The sequence below is a fragment of the Hibiscus syriacus genome, unplaced genomic scaffold (assembly GCF_006381635.1).
Source record: "Hibiscus syriacus cultivar Baekdansim isolate YM2019G1 unplaced genomic scaffold, ASM638163v2 tig00111161_pilon, whole genome shotgun sequence".
Classification (NCBI taxonomy): Eukaryota; Viridiplantae; Streptophyta; class Magnoliopsida; order Malvales; family Malvaceae; genus Hibiscus; species Hibiscus syriacus.
This window is the reverse complement of record NW_024063006.1, coordinates 77,130-94,559: the sequence shown is the minus strand read 5'-3', so window position 1 is coordinate 94,559 and position 17,430 is coordinate 77,130. Positions and strand designations below refer to the sequence as shown.

Genomic DNA, 17,430 nt, shown 5'->3' with positions numbered 1-17,430 from the left:
ATATAATGTCACACAATCATGTGTTTGGTACTAAGTGGACCACTTTTATGTTTTAATATATTATTCACCTCAATTAAAAAATTATTACAAACAAGTCACCAACCTTTAAATATTATGCGAAATAGTGACATGACCTGACGTTATAATAGTTTTATGTCTATATAGCCACTGTTCCATAACATTTGCTCCCATTGGCTTTCCCTTCATGGAATCCAACTTAAGTAAATATACTGAGAAAGGAAATGAAGATGAGTTTCAGAAATCATTGGAGATGATACCTTCTCTCCCCAAAAGGAACGGCTGGGGTGGTAATGAAGATCTTGTTCTGTTCCAAGGCTTGTGGATCTACCCATTTATGTTACCGGGAATCCTGTCAGCTCAACAACAATTTCAGGCTCAACCTGCTGATATCATTGTTTGCAGTGCCCCGAAAACTGGCACAACCTGGTTGAAATCCCTCATTTTTGCCACCATGACGAGAACTTCATTCGATGATTCCACCAGCCCTTTGCTTTCCAAGATGCCCCATGATGTTGTGCCTTTTATGGAGTTCGATCATGCCCGTTTCTGCACTCATCGAGAACTTGGAGTTCCTCTACTGGCCACACATGTTCCGCATTCTTTATTACCCCAATCAATAATCGATTCTGGTTGTAAAATTGTTTACATTTGCAGGGACCCCAAAGATACTTTGTTTCGTTATATCATTTCATTGCCAGGTACGCGAATCCGTTAACATTCAAACTCTTAATCTTGATGAGGCATTTGAGTTGTTTTGTGAAGGTGCGTCTTACTATGGACCTTATTGGGACCATGTTTTGGGGTATTGGAAAGCAAGTTTGGAACATCCGGAGAGATTTTTGTTCTTCAAGTACGAAGAACTGATGGAAGATACTGTTTTGTATGTCACGAAATTGGCGACGTTTATCGGTCACCCTTTCTCGTCGGAAGAACAACGAAAAGGGATGCCTGAGAAGATAGTGGAGATGTGCAGTTTTGATCATTTAAGCAACCTGGAAGCGAATAAAAGTGGGATACATCGCGATGGAATGATTGAAAACAAGTTGTATTTCGGAAAGGGATGGTTGGGGACTGGGTGAATTACTTGACACCAGAAATGGCCAAGCGATTGGATCAGATAACATTGCACAAAATGAACGGTTCAGGGTTGACTCTGTAACTGAAAGCTTGATTCCTGTGTCTGCTTTTTCTACCCTTTGAATAAGGATTATGTTCAAACCTTGTATTGTAATTTGATCAAACTTGCTTTTCAACTCTTCGTTGAGAAACTGAGTGAAGTTTCAATCTATGTTGCACCGATATGGATACGGGAACGGATACGGGGACAGGGACAGAAAACGGTAATTTTTAAAATTACGGGGTACGGGGACGGTAAGGGTACGGCATATAAAATAATAAATTTTCTTATATAAAGGAAAACTTTTATTATCTTGGTATTGAATCAAGTTTATATATATATATATATATATATATATGGATATTATTTGATTATTTCATTGTTTTGGCCATAAAAATCTGGGTCATGAAAATAAAATTATCTGCAACAATAATAATGTATGGATAATATACATCAAAGGTTGTCTCAACTATACCAGATTAAATATCCAAAATTTTGTCAACCAATGGTGGGGTTTTGGTGAAATTCGTAGAGCTGAAAATTAAAGTAGCATTTTGCTGATAATGTGATAATGGAGATCACACGTGTCAGTATTTGATTCACAGACCCATATTTCGTTGGATGAGAGATTCAATCAATTGTCCCTCGCCTATAACTCAAACACCTTCTCCTTCAACATCCTAGCTTCTGTCTTCACCGTCTCCACCAAAAATGGCAACTGAAATGGCACTCGTAAAGTCTATCTCCAAGTTCAGTTCAAACACTCCAATCTTCGACGAAACATCAATCAAAGAGACCCTTCTGACGCCGAGGTTCTACACCACCGACTTCGACGAGATGGAGACCCTTTTTAACACCGAAATCAACAAGAACCTCAACCAGTCCGAGTTCGAGGCGCTACTTCAAGAGTTCAAGACGGATTACAACCAAACACTTCGTGAGGAACAAGGAGTTCAAGGAGGTTGTTGATAACATGTTGCACGGGGACGGCAGAGGAAGATCGTCCCCGAAACGTCTCCAGTAAACAACGAAACGTCCCCCGTATCATTCGGATGTACCTTGCCACCGTGGTACGTCCCCGGTACATACCCGCCCGTCCCCGTACCGTCCCCGTGCCAAGGAAGTTTCGAGTACTTGAAACGCCGTTCCTCTGCCGTCCCGTGCAACATAGGTTTTAATCAACTATGAGCAAAGAAGCATAGAATTTATAACAAATTTCTGAGAAATTTGTTATAAAAAGTGATTCCAATTGGAGCATAGAGAGAGGGAATACAGCAATTGTTTTTCTTTGACAGTAATATAAGGTATTATATTAAATAGCCGGGATATTCAAACTCACAATACAACGAGGAATTATGAATTAAAGTTCATTAAACCAGTGCATGAACTGCATGGACCGCATAGGTTGAAGCCTACCAGGGAATAAAGCCTAACGTTTTAATTTGCACTGAAATATCAAAAATAAAAAATAAACGCCGTTCCCGGGTCACCCGTGTGACAGGCGGGTTTAATCACCACTATACTACAACGACCTCATGATAACGCTTTATAGTGTTAACTAATTTTGATTATGTCATAGATAGAATTAATTAATTTTTTATACTGTTGTTATATTATGGACTATCACATCAATATAGTGAAATGCTATATCAATATTATAACGATTAACAATGACTTTCATATGTTAAAAGGGTGAGATTAATACAATTCAATGAGTTAGAGAGTTAAATTAATTTGATTAAGGGGAAAGAAACAGACAAAATATAACAAAGTTGATGAACTTCAAATACTAGAGGCAAGCGATAAGGAAGTAAATAAACATGGATGAAAAATGTTCAGAGCCGAGAGTTCTTTCAACAGAGTGAATGTTAAAGAAAATGAGTAAGAAAGTTTGATAGTGGCTTACTTGTTCTCTTGCAAAGGCCTCAGCTCCATGAAATGCCATATAAATGTGAGGGGTCTTGTCCATGACTAAGCGCGCAAGAGATATGGCATTAACAACAGTACTGACACATGAAACTGCTCCGCATTTCATTGTTTTGCCATCCATGATGCTTGCTCCATCTCCACCGTACCTGCAGTGGTCAGGCTTGACCCTTTTCCCGCATTAAAACGCGGATGGTTTTCCAGTTCACGGACCTACGTAATAAGAATGTGATTAGCACAACAGAAGGCCTTGTTTTTTGTCTACTCAGAATCAGATAAACATCAAAGAGATGTTCATGAATTTGACATAAACCCAGATTAGAGATGCACTGACTGATCACTGAACATAAAAGCATACACACACAGACACGCTTTAAGTATAGCAATAAAAGCATCGTGTACCACAAGTTCAACAACGTCCAAGGGGTGGTTACGGCCTTGAGAGCGGCGATCCCAACGTCAAGGCAGCGGCGGAGAGCAGCTTCACGAGGGAGACATTTTTCAGGCGGCAAAGAATGAGGGACTCCGGCGCCGCCATGAATAGCAATTGTCCACCCATTCTCTGTCTTTCCCACTCCTCCTCCTTTATAGACTTTGATTGATCTTCCCTTTCCTCCGGTAGTTGGTATTTGCTTTTATTTAAGACTAAAGAAGACAAAAGAGATTATAGTGATTCATTCTAAATTCAATATATAAAGACTTTTATTTGCTTACCTAACAAGTTGAGCAGTTAGACCTATTGAGGATTGGTGAGGACGAGGAAGCCCAAGCTTAGATATGATTTTTGTTGTCAGGTTTGACCTTAATTTGATAAAAAAAAATACTTTTTCGTTTGATTTTAATTTAAAGTATATAATTTATATATTTTTAATATTATAGTTCTTAAACAAAGAAACGGACAAACACACATATACACATATACAAGTAACAAGTTTATCCATACAAAATCATAAAAATCATACTTTAAACATACAAATCATATTATTATGAAATTTCTTTTTTTCTTCACTAAGAATATTTTATTCATTTATGAAATTCTCTCATTAAATTCTTTTTATATTTTTAATTCTTCGAAAGAAATTAAATTGATTCAAATATCAGAAATATTATCCGGATTAATTTGTAAAGATGTTTCAACAAAATTCCTAAGATAAATAGTCTGTTTTTTCCCCCTCTATATATTTTTTGGAAATAAGACGACATTTTTATAACTTAAAATAGTAAAACGTCCGATATACAAGCTGGTGAATCATGAACATAGTATAAAGGCGTAGGAATAGAGAGCTCGATGTGAGCTAGGTCGTGAATTAGCAGAGCGGCAAATGGAACAAACCCGAACATGGCACTGATATCCAATAAATAATAATTTAACATTTAGATGTTAGTATCGTGTATTAGGATTTAGCATTTTGGTATTTAAGATTTAGATTTTGGAATTAAATTGTTTGCATTTTAGATATAATATTTAAGTAATTAAGGATTATATTTAATATTGTGATCACTATTTTTTTTATTTTTCAACCGGGCCTCAAGCCCAAACCAAACCAACTGCAATTAAAACCCAAATCCATTACAAAATAAAACTAAAAACGAACCGGGCCTGAAGCCCCCGTCCATACCCGAACCAGCCCAAACCAAACCCGACCCAAAGACCCGAATTAGACCCGACACGGGGCACAACCCAAGCCCATCCTAATCTAACCCTAACCCTAGGATATCTACCCTCAATCCCCTATCCATGGTCGCCGCTTTCTGCCCAATGCCAAAGGGAGGCTCCATTATGCCACTACTCAGCTCCATTAGCACTTCACGCAAGCTCAGAGACAACAAGAAAAAAACAAAAGCAATCATTTCAATTTCTTCTGTCAATGGGTTATAAAAACCCAAGCACAATCACTGTAATCTCTCTCGTTGTTGATACATCCAGAAGCAATAAACCGATTTTTAAGGTTATTCTCCTTTTTATTTCGAGTATTAATAAATATGTTTCTTTTGTGTTAGTTCAATATCGGTTAGAAAACAAATGATAAAAAAGGGAAAATGTTAGTATATATAGGATTAGTTTTCGAGGGAAATTGAATTTAGGCCCCCCAAACTTTGCTGCATTTTTGCAAAATAGCCATTGTCATGGACCTTTTTCATAAATTTCCCATTTACATATATGTTTTGTATTTTTTGATAAATTCACTTTTTAGTCTCCCTACTTTACGCACGTTTTTGCAAATTAGTCACATGTAGGGACTTTTTTTGTGATTTACCTTTTTTATGCATGTTATATATTTTTAGGAAAAATTACCTTTACATCCCTGTAGTTTCCACGTGTTTTTGCATTTTAGTCCTTGATCTATTTTTTTTATTTTGTTTAGATTTAGCAAGTAAATATCAATTTCGTTTAATTTAGCCCCTATTGTGTGTCTAATTTATTTCTTTTTAGCTTGTTAATTTAATGTTTATGCAATTTAGTCTTTTAATTTATTTTTACCCTTCATTTTTTAGTACTTTAATTTTAGTGCTTTTTTATATTTTATTTTTCTTTAATATTTGTATCCTTTTAGTCCTTGATAGATCACTCTTTAGATTTAGTTCATAGTCTTTTAATTATTCAATATGTATTTAGTCATTAAATTAGGAGAACTCTTAATTTGATCCTCGTTTTTGCTCAAGATTCCAATTTAATTATTCGAATCTTAAAATTAATTTAGGTTAATATTATAGCCTCTATTTTAGATTAGATTTCAAACCAGTCTTTTAATTTAGGGAATAATTCGACTTGGCCCTCGCCTAAATGCTCAAGGGATTATCTCAGTTATTTGATTCAATAACTGATTTAAAAATCAAATAGGGTTAATATCAGAGCCTACATTTTTAGGTTTGAGCTTCTAAGTTACTTAATTTTCATAATTTGACGCTTTAAGCTAGAAAATCATTAATTTATCCTTAGCTTAATTAGTACGAAGCTTAATTAGTACGAATAACAATTTGTCTGATTGCATTTTATTTTCAAACCTAAGGCAATGTTCACTTATTAGGGAATTAATGGTATATCTCCCACAAATATGCTCAGGGGTGACTACCGGTGATTCCCGAAATAGGTCGACATCCTTTTCAAGACCGCATCATAATTTCTAAAATTAAGGCAATGTCCGGTCATTATGTACAATAGTTGATCTCCCGCATTTATGCTAGGGGGCGAATGGTATCGATCTTAATAAACAGATACCCTTTTCAAATTAAATAAAGATCGAACTCAAATTTTTAGATTTTAAATATAGGGTAATCACTTATATACCAATTTTTGGGCACTTGTGCGGGTACTAATATTTCCCTACGCGTAACTGACTCCCGAACCTGATTTCTGGATTTTTCACATACCCTAAAAGTCGATATTTTTATAAAAATAAAATGATTTTTTTATTAAAATCACCCGGTTTTCATGGTGTCTTAATCGCACCTTAAATGATTGGTGGCGACTCCTCACATTTCAAAATCTTTTCAAAGAAAAAAACCCCAAATCGGTATCGGTCTCACCCCACCCGAACGAAAAACGGTGTTGAAAAATATTTAGTATTTAAGCTTTTTATATTTAATTATAAATAAAATATAAAAAATTGGATCTTAGAAATTTATGTAGTCTGTTGTCTGTGAATCTTAAATGGAAACCACGGAGCGTGAGAATAGTATTGCTCATCAACAAACACTACTTTAATAATTTCGAAACTCAATATTCAAATAAATAAAATTCTCTATTAATCAATATAACTTTAAATACTATAAAATCCTCATGATTAATATGTTGATTCTAGATTGAGGTTTAATAATTGGTTGAGATTCTAATTATCCAATTAGTTTGGGATTTAGATTAAATTGAGCTAAATGTTACAAATGGCATACGACATGATCAAATTTAAGAAAGTAAGGTGATGGTTCTCCCTTAAATCACATAAGGGGGTTGTATGATGATGAAAAGACAGTAAAATTATCACACTAGAAATACACGATGATTAATATGGAAAAAATATATCTCACCGACATTAACCTAATTATCAACTATGAATCCTTCAAGGATTGACCTTGTAGGATGAACTGAGAATAGTGAACAAAGTTCGAGTGAAGCCCTGTTTTAAACGCTCAATGGCTTGTTCACTATATATTCTAATGAGGAATAAAGGGCACGATCGATAGATTTGGAGGAAAGAGTTGTTAATGATTTTTTTAATAATATGATGATAATGTATTATCTATTTAGAATTTTTTTTAGTTATTGATAATATATATCATGCAAACGTAATTGTTCAAATATGAAATCTCCAAAGAAATAATATTATCTTTAATCACATAGGTCACTCAATATAATTCATAATATTAATGACTTTTAAATCTTGTGATATAAGAAAATTAAATTTCACCACTTATAGTGCTAGCACATGGAAATTTAAGCATCAAGTTCATCCGAGACCGTGACGGTAGTTTCAAACCAGAACAAGAAAGGGTCTCCATAAACCAGAACTGAATATTTTGAAGCGTCGAGAAATTGACTCTATCAAAGGTGATGAAGTGTTGTTATTTTAGACAATGTGGCTCACACCTTTCCTTGTCGATATTTTAGAAACTTTGCATGTCAAGGTGGCTAGGACAAAGATACACGTGACAGTGATAAGAGTTTGAGTTTGTACTACGGATGCACCAGGAAGGAGACTCCTGATTTGAAAATATTGGTGTGCTTTTATCCTTTCACAGTACGACAATAAATATTGGTCTGAGTACAGATTTGGACATTAGAACTCAACTCTAATTTGATCTGGTGTGCTATTTTCATTTTAATAAATCTTTTAGGTTTATATAAGAATTATAAATTAAGGTATTCAATAGGAGATCTCAATGGTTAAAACATTCCCTTTAGAGATTTTGAGGTATAGCAATTACGTTCGCAATAATATTTACATTGTCGATAATTAAATTTTTTGAACAAATAATATCTTATAATCACCATAGAGTATTATTAAAAATATAGTTGTGAACTAAATTGTTTGAACATATTGAATCCATCGAGTTTTTAATAATAAAGAAATATACTCTCTAAAAATAGGTTATAACACTCTAAACTATTCAAATTTTTTTGTTTATACATGTTTTTATTATATCATTTGTATAGAGAAAAACATAATAGAAAAATAATTTAAAATCAAACATGTAATTGATTAACTTTTAATTATTTACTAAAAATTTAGAGTAAATTACACATTTAATATTTGAACTATTACTTTTTTTATGTTTTGGTATTCAAACTTTATTTTTTTCAAATTATATCTAGTGTTTAGTTTAAGTTTCAATTTGGTACCCACCATTAAGAAATTAACATAATTATTGATGTAGTATTTTTATATTTTCATGCTGACGTGACATTACCTTTTGGTGACACTCACATCGCCATTAAGTTTTTAATTGTGAATACCAAAATGAAAACTAAACGAACTAAACATTATGAATGGTTTTTGAAAAAAAAATAAAGTGCAAATGTCAAAATGGAATAAAGAGAAGTTCTAGCGAATTGCATTTTAATCCTTCATTAAATAATAAATAAATAAATTCTTACACAATCAAGTTTAACATACTTGATCCTTCCATTCAAATTTCATTATTCCTACTGTTAAAGGTTTATTTGGAAAAAAAATGCTTAATTAAATTGTCCCTTTTACTCAACATTTTCACCTAAATTGACATTTTTATTTTCTTGTCCAAATTTATACCTAAAATTAATTTTAGGTACTCGCTCGTTTCTTTCTGACTTGTGCTTTCAATCCTGTCGATTTCTTCTATATGATAATTATATAATGTAATTTTAAAAACGACCGATAATAACATGACAGCATCATATTTAACATATGGATAAAAATATCTGAAAAATTAATAGAATTAAAATTCATATATCAAAATGAAAGAAAATATCAAGAATATGAGTCAATTTAATAATTAAACTATTATTTTAGTTTTCTTCCAAGTGAACTTTAACCGTGGTAATTAATTACCATGAAAAAATTTTCAACGACAATGGTGTACGGTTAGGTTAAAAATAAGTGCTTGACATTTATTGAATCTTATCTTTAGGGTGCGTTTAATTCACAGAATATAAGATTACCAGTGGGAATACAAGATTACCAATGAATAGGATTACTGGGAATGTTGTATTTTTTGTTTGGTTGGTTTAGCAGGATTGTAAGATTACCGTGTTTGGTTAAAGAAATAAAAGATTATTAGAATGTATATTTGACCAAATGTCCTTATATATTTGTATAATATTACAAGTTGAAAAATATATTTTTTAAAAAAAATTAATTCATAAAATTTATATAAATTTTTTACAAAATTAAAAAATATAAAAAAATTTAAAAAAGGTAAAATTTTATTTTAGCCCCTGAATTTCAAATAAAATTTTAATTATAGATTTTTTTGTAAATCTAAAATAGTTTAAAGAAAAATTTGTAATTTAACCTTATTAGAATTTTTATTATTCAATGACAGAAGAATGATATTTTAAAAAAAACAAATTTAAGGACATTTTAGTCCAAAACGTCGGTAATGTTACAATACATAAGGGAAGGGAGATAATGATATTCTCAATAATATATCTCAAAAAATCCACTATTAATAATAAAACATTTTCAAAAATAACATTTCTGACCAAACCAAATGAAAAACGTGAATTCTATTCCCGAAAAAATCCCACATTCCTCGTCCAAACAGCCGCTTAATCATAATGAAATAGAAAACTCTTGCAGAGGTGAAAAAAAGTATCTGACAAGTTAAACTTATTACAACTCATATCATTAAAGACTACTTGTGCTCATGCGCACGTACACCATAAAGCCTGCAAAACTACATCATCGGTATAACAATATTATGGGTCGTTCTGCGGTGCGGCGCCTAAAAAACGGCTAATATACGGCGTGACCGGTTAAAAGTGACCGGTTTAAAATTTAGACCGGTTATGTTATATTATTTAACCGGAAATATTATAAAGTACAATAACATACTAGGTAGCGCTTATATAATGTAATAGGTAGCGCTTATATTTACCTATTTTATAAGTAAACCAGTATATTTATACCGATAGCATTGCAATTTACCTATTACATTATATTATATTGAAAGTGTCCATACTTTTATAAAAGGATCGATACTTTAACAGTGTTTCATGTTTTCCACCTACAATATTGATTTAATAATTTCATTTGCACAAAAAATTATTTGATTGTTTTGATATTTTATAAAATATTAGAATTTTTAATTAATAATAATATATACCGTAACGTAAAAAATAATCATTAGACGCCTATAATTACTAAATTAATATCTTAAACTCACTCAAAAGATAACCTTAAATTAATGTTTTCCACAGTGAAAAAAGTATGGACACTTATAAAAAGGATAGACACTTTACATATAACCATTACCTACATTATAAACGATACCTATTACATTATATAAGGGCTACCTATTACATCATATGTTTACCTATTATATTGAAAGTGTCCATACTTTTTATAAAAAGGATCGATACTTTTTTTAAAACTTATGTAATTTATGTTTCAATTTTTTTAACAGTGTTTCATGTTTCCACCTACAATATTGATTTAATAATTTCATTTGCACAAAAAATTATTGATTTTGATATTTTATAAAATATTATTTAGAATTTTTAATTTAATAATAATATATACCGTAACGTAAAAAATAAATCATTAGACGCCTATAATTACTAAATTAATATCTTAAAACTCACTCAAAAGATAACCTTAAATTAATGTTTTCCACAGTGAAAAAAGTATGGACACTTTTATAAAAAGGATAGACACTTTACAATATAACCATTACCTATTACATATATAACGATACCTATTACATATAAGGGCTACCTATTACATCATATGTTTACCTATTATATTGAAAGTGTCCATACTTTTTATAAAAAGGATCGATACTTTTTTTAAAACTATGTAATTTATGTTTCAATTTTTTAACAGTGTTTCATGTTTTCCACCTACAATATTGATTTAATAATTTCATTTGCACAAAAAATTATTTGATTGTTTTGATATTTATAAAATATTATTTAGAATTTTTAATTTAATAATAATATATACCGTAACGTAAAAAATAAATCATTAGACGCCTATAATTACTAAATTAATATCTTAAAACTCACTCAAAGATAACCTTAAATTAATGTTTTCCACAGTGAAAAAAGTATGGACACTTTTATAAAAAGGATAGACACTTTACAATATAACCATTACCTATTACATTATATAAACGATACCTATTACTTATATAAGGGCTACCTACATCATATGTTTACCTATTATATTGAAAGTGTCCATACTTTTTATAAAAAGGATCGATACTTTTTTAAAACTTATGTAATTTATGTTTCAATTTTTTTAACAGTGTACTGCGAATTTAAAATGATAATATACTTGTAGTTATTGTACATACCTAAATATGTACTGCGAATTTAATGTTGTACCCACCCTTTAACTACAGAAACATGTTCAAAATGAACCTTCGTTTACATATCCATCAACTCCTGGAGCACTGAACTTGCACAACAAAATTTTTGCCAGGATACTGATGTAGACAATGTTAAGCCAACCGAGGAATGCCATGAAGTACATAATGTTGATGAATCTGACAGATTGGTTGGTCAGCTTCTGTTCACGTGATCAAGCTTGGCACTTTACAAGGGATTCGCACGGGAACATGGGTTTAGTGCACGTAAGGGAACAACACGGCTTGACGTGGAAGGGAATGTGAAGACACAAGAATTTGTTGTTCCAAAGAAGGGTTTCGAGTATCAAAAGTCAATACTGTTGATCGTCAACGTGCTCATACGCCAGTCACAAGAACAGGATGTAAGGCTAGAGTCGTAGTTACAGCAACAAATACAAACGATCAGTGGGTTATAAGTAAGTCTGATCAGAAACATAATCATGCATTGTGCACATCTGCTATGACACCATTTATGTGTTCTAATCGAGCTGTAAGTAAGGCTGATATCGATGAGGCAACAACATTGAAAGAGGTCGGTGTTGGCACGTCACAAGTAATGAACTATTTAACGCAGCAGGCAGGGGGTATAATGTTGGATTTACACATAAAGACCTCTACAATGCACTTCAAAGAGGTAAAGCAAAGGAAATCGTCGATGGGGATGTGAATGCGCTTATTGCCTACTTTGATTATAAGAAACATGATGATCCCGGGTTTTTTATGACATACTCGGTAGACGAATCGGGGGCATTGTATAATCTTATTTGGTCGGATTCTACATCGAGATCGGATTACACATGCTTCGGTGATGTAATTGCGTTCGACACAACGTACAAAGATATGGATCGACAAACTATATTAGTGTCGACACATTATTTAGACTTATTCTCTCATAAAACCGGTATAATTGTACCGGTTAGATTGAAAAATTACATATTACATTATACTTTTGGGTTCGATGATTTTGGGATCGACACTTTTTATATATGGATCGACACTTTATGGGTGCACCTTGTTTTTAATTCATTCTGGGAAAAAAATATCGACACAAACTATATTAGTGTCGACACATTATTTAGACTTATTTCTCATAAAACCGGTATAATTGTACCGGTAGATTGAAAAATTACATATTACATTATACTTTGGGTTCGATGATTTTGGGATCGACACTTTTATATGGATCGACACTTTATTGATGCACCTTGTAAAAATTCATTCTGGAAAAAAAATATCGACACAAACTATATTAGTGTCGACACATTATTTAGACTTATTCTCTCATAAAACCGGTATAATTGTACCGGTTAGATTGAAAAATTACATATTACATATATTTTGGGTTCGATGATTTGGGATCGACACTTTTTTATATATGGATCGACACTTATGGGTGCACCTTGTTTTTAATTCATTCTGGAAAAAATATCGACACAAACTATATTAGTGTCGACACATTATTTAGACTTATTCTCTCAAAACCGGTATAATTGTACCGGTTAGATTGAAAAATTACATATTACATATACTTTTGGGTTCGATGATTTTGGGATCGACACTTTTTATATATGGATCGACACTTTATGGGTGCACCTGTTTTTAATTCATTCTGGGAAAAAAATATCGACACAAACTATTAGTGTCGACACATTATTTAGACTATTCTCTCATAAAACCGGTATAATTGTACCGGTTAGATTAAAAAATTACATATTACATTATACTTTTGGGTTCGATGATTTTGGGATCGACACTTTTTTATATATGGATCGACACTTTATTGATGCACCTTGTAAAAATTCATTCTGGAAAAAAAATATCGACACAAACTATATTAGTATCGACATGACCCTTAATGTGTAAGAAAACATGTACAACAACATACTGCTAACTTTCTCATCTCATTCATAATTATATTCACATAAAAAATATAAATCGTATACAAAATTATAAATCGTATACAAAATTATAAATCTTATACAAAATTAACTCGACATTTACATCATTGCATCCTTTGTTATTTTATGTAATATTGCGGCTTTTGTTATCTCCTGTCTTCGTTCATTTTGATTGTGGCTTACGAGATCATTTAATACTCGCGATCGATCCCAGTCTCCAACAACCTATATTCAAATTGTCAGAACGTTAAGTATTGTCAACTACAGCATTCAATCTACGACTTTTAACAATTTTACCACAAACAATTTTTTCTATCCACTTACAAAATCACCAGTTGCCCCTGTAGAACCGATCGATTCCATCCACATCATCACATACATGCCGCAATCATATCTGTTACAAAATTTGAAAACCACACATGTCAATTATGATGAATACTGCATAAATTAAGCTTTCTATTTGTGATAACATCTCATACCCATTCAATTGCTTATTCTTCTTATGCTCCACAAATTTGAAGTTTTTCAAGGGATACTTTCCTAGAGATCCACATGACTCAACCCAAATGCGTTTCTTATTATAAGAATCTAATATTTTAATCTGCATTAAAATAGAAGAAGTTATGCACCAAAAAAATTATGCATTATAATTTACAAAACAATATATTTCACTTACCCCGATTCTAACTCGCTATTCCATAAATAATCACAAATTGCAGCTTCGATGTCATCAATTCCAGTTGGAATGTCCGCTTTTTCAACCTACAATTTTGCATACAAATTTTTGTCACAACAACATAATAAAAATCAAATTAAGTATTCTTTTATTAAACTTACCTTCTGCTTTCTTCTGGGGTGCAGGACATTCCGAATCCAAAACTGCTGCTATGACACTCTCCGGTGTATAAAGCACATTGGGCCTCTCCTTCCTCCTCATTTTCTCCATCTCTTCTTCTTCCTCCTCCCTCTTTCTTCTTCATATTTTTTCAGTTCATCGTACTTTTTTCTACATAGCTCTTCATATCTTTTATTTCACCCTTCAATTGAGCCTTCATCCGAGTATTTATCAACCACCCCCTTCACCCCGTAAGTTCACTCCTCAAATCAACAACCTCCTTCACCACTCCCTCAAATTTCTCCCGTCACCATCTTAATATCACCCCTTAACACCGAAACTTCTTTCACCACTTCACCCCTCAACACCTCTACTTCTTTCACCACTCCATCTATTTTTCCTTCCACTACCCCCTTATGCCTCTCGAGTTTCTCTACGACTTGATCAAGTTTCTCTTCGACTCTTGATTGTCTTTGCATGATTTCAAATTGGATTTTTTTGATATCAGCCAATTCAGACATCAAAATGTCGAAGTTACTCTGTTTTGCTTCACCGTCGTCCCACTCACCTTATCCCCCAATACTTCTTCCCTCAATACAACCATCCCTCCTTTCTTCTCCTCTGCCTCCACTGCCTCCTCTACATCCTTGCCAATAACCTTCAAAAAATTAAATTACAATATTAAGACATTGATTATATTCTTAATATATTTAATTACATTTATTACCATTTCTTGCTTCTTCCCTCTATCCAACTTCAACTTCACCATCACTCTAACCACCTCTTCCTTCCCCATGCACGGATGCGTGCCACTCCGGTTCTTTCATAAGCCGGCACTGCCTCACAGCCCGACCAAAAATCGAACAGTGCAACCTGCATTTATAATAAAATTAGAATTTTTATATAAAAACACAAAAAAGTGATTCAACTCATTTACCTCTAAGATTGCTATGCACCCTTTGAGGTATCTCTGGCTGCCCTTTTTAAAGGTGATAATTGATTCAATCAATCTCGAATGGATATATTCAGCCCAATTGAATTCACCCTTCAAGCCTTCATCGCAAATGAGCTTCATATTCCTTGTTCGTTGACGTATCACCCGTTGGACAAAGAAATATACCGACAAGGTACAATAGAACTCGGGCCTTCAGCTCATCCCCAAGTAAGATCCACTTTTGATATCCTCTTCAACTTCAGTATATGTCACCTTATGATTCAAACCATATTGGAGGCAAGTGCTTTCCAGTTCTTACTCCTACAGACTTCTATAACACTTTTGCCTTTGTTTTGTACCCCCAATACGGCTGCAGCAGTCGATACCCCCAGAGGGAATGAATAATCACCATACTTAGCCATACATTGACTGACGTCAAATTGTGCCATCAAGGATCGACACAATTCCCTCCGAATAGGTCGATCCCTTACTCCGATCAACGATCCAAAACCTATTTCTCCCAGCACATTCAACTGACCCTTCTCCTTAAGGTGTTTAATTAATAAATTCACCCTTTTAATGCTGCATCTTGTCGAAACTTCCTACATTTTTAACAATATATAATGTTATAGTTCTTATATTTTGTATCAACGTATTTACAAGTTTAATGAATACCTTATTTTCATGTGCTTTCCTCCGTTCTTTGTATTCTTTACTATCATTCCTTGACTGTGTGATGTAAGGTTCCTTTTCAGCATCACTCATTGAATTCCATTGGACCTCACATCTTTTTTCACCTAATATTAAACATAAACGTTTCTTAATCAATACATTAACACTAAATACTAATACTACTCAATGTCAATTTCATTTTACATACCGAACCGCTCTGTGCCATCTCCCTTCATCCTTTTGCATTCGGCCATACTGTTAACATTTAAAATTTGTAATCAATTTAAAGTTTATCGATACTTTAATCCAATTACCATTTCAACAAATAATAACAAAAAGACATTGATACTTACTAGAAGTACATATATCCACCCTTTGGTTGCTTTCGAGTCTCGGCCTCAATTTCAAAGTCATCTGCTCCACCAACAATTTTCCAACCCATTGACTCCATTTTTCCTTCATATATCAGTTTACGCAAATCAAATTTTTTGTTACATACACTTTTCAATATACAAATATAGATAACTACTCTTGTGGTAAAACGGTTTTCTTCAAAAGAATTTGAATGGCCACACCAAAATGTGTCGGCACATTTATACAACCTATAATATCTTTCTACCTATAATATTTAATAAAAGTATCGACATTTATCGTTTTCCTTGAATATCTATTTCTACCTGCAATCGGTCCCAAATGCTTCCTTACTCCAAAACCCCAAACAACACATAAAAAACCCTATCGCGATTACTGTAATAATAAAAAATTAGGGTTTCGACAACATACTTTTCGATTCGACTGCAGCAACAAACAAACAAACTTCGCTTTAGAAACGCCTTCTGAAATGCAGCAACAATTACTCTTCGATTTCAAAAACTCGTCCGTTCTATCTATTTTCAGAGGATATTTAGCTTATTTTCATCGGATATGTTATTTATATTTAATCGATACAAATACAAAAGTGTCGATACTTTATGTCAGGTGTCGATACTTTCGAAAGGATAATTACCTATTTCTTTGAAAGTGTCGATAATTTATTACACGTACTTACGAAAGTATCGACACTTTCAATATATCCGGTATCATTTTACCGTTTTTATCATTTGATACCGGTTTTATCATATTTTTACCTGTTATATCGTTGTGGATCGATTTTTTTTTAAAGTATCGACACATTATAGGCGCTATAACTCTCTTTTAAATTCACAAAGTGTCGATCCTATAACGTATCGACACTTTTAATTTTACCGGTTTTATCATTTTGTTACCGGTTTTATCATAATTTTACCTGGTATATCGTTTTGGATCGATATATTTCTTAAAAGTATCGACACTTTTTAGGATTTAAAACTGCTTTTAAAGTTATGTAATTTATGTTTCATTTATTTAATAGTGTTTTATGTTTTCCACCTACAATATTAATTTAATAATTTAATTTACACAAAATTTTATTTGATTGTTTTGATATTTTATAAAATATTAT

General features: G+C 32.6%; 1 pseudogene; it reads left to right on the top strand.

Moving 5' to 3' along the window:
* The first annotated feature begins 205 nt into the window (after positions 1 to 205).
* On the top strand, positions 206 to 1,180 carry LOC120155064 (annotated as a pseudogene).
* The last annotated feature ends 16,250 nt before the right edge of the window (positions 1,181 to 17,430 follow it).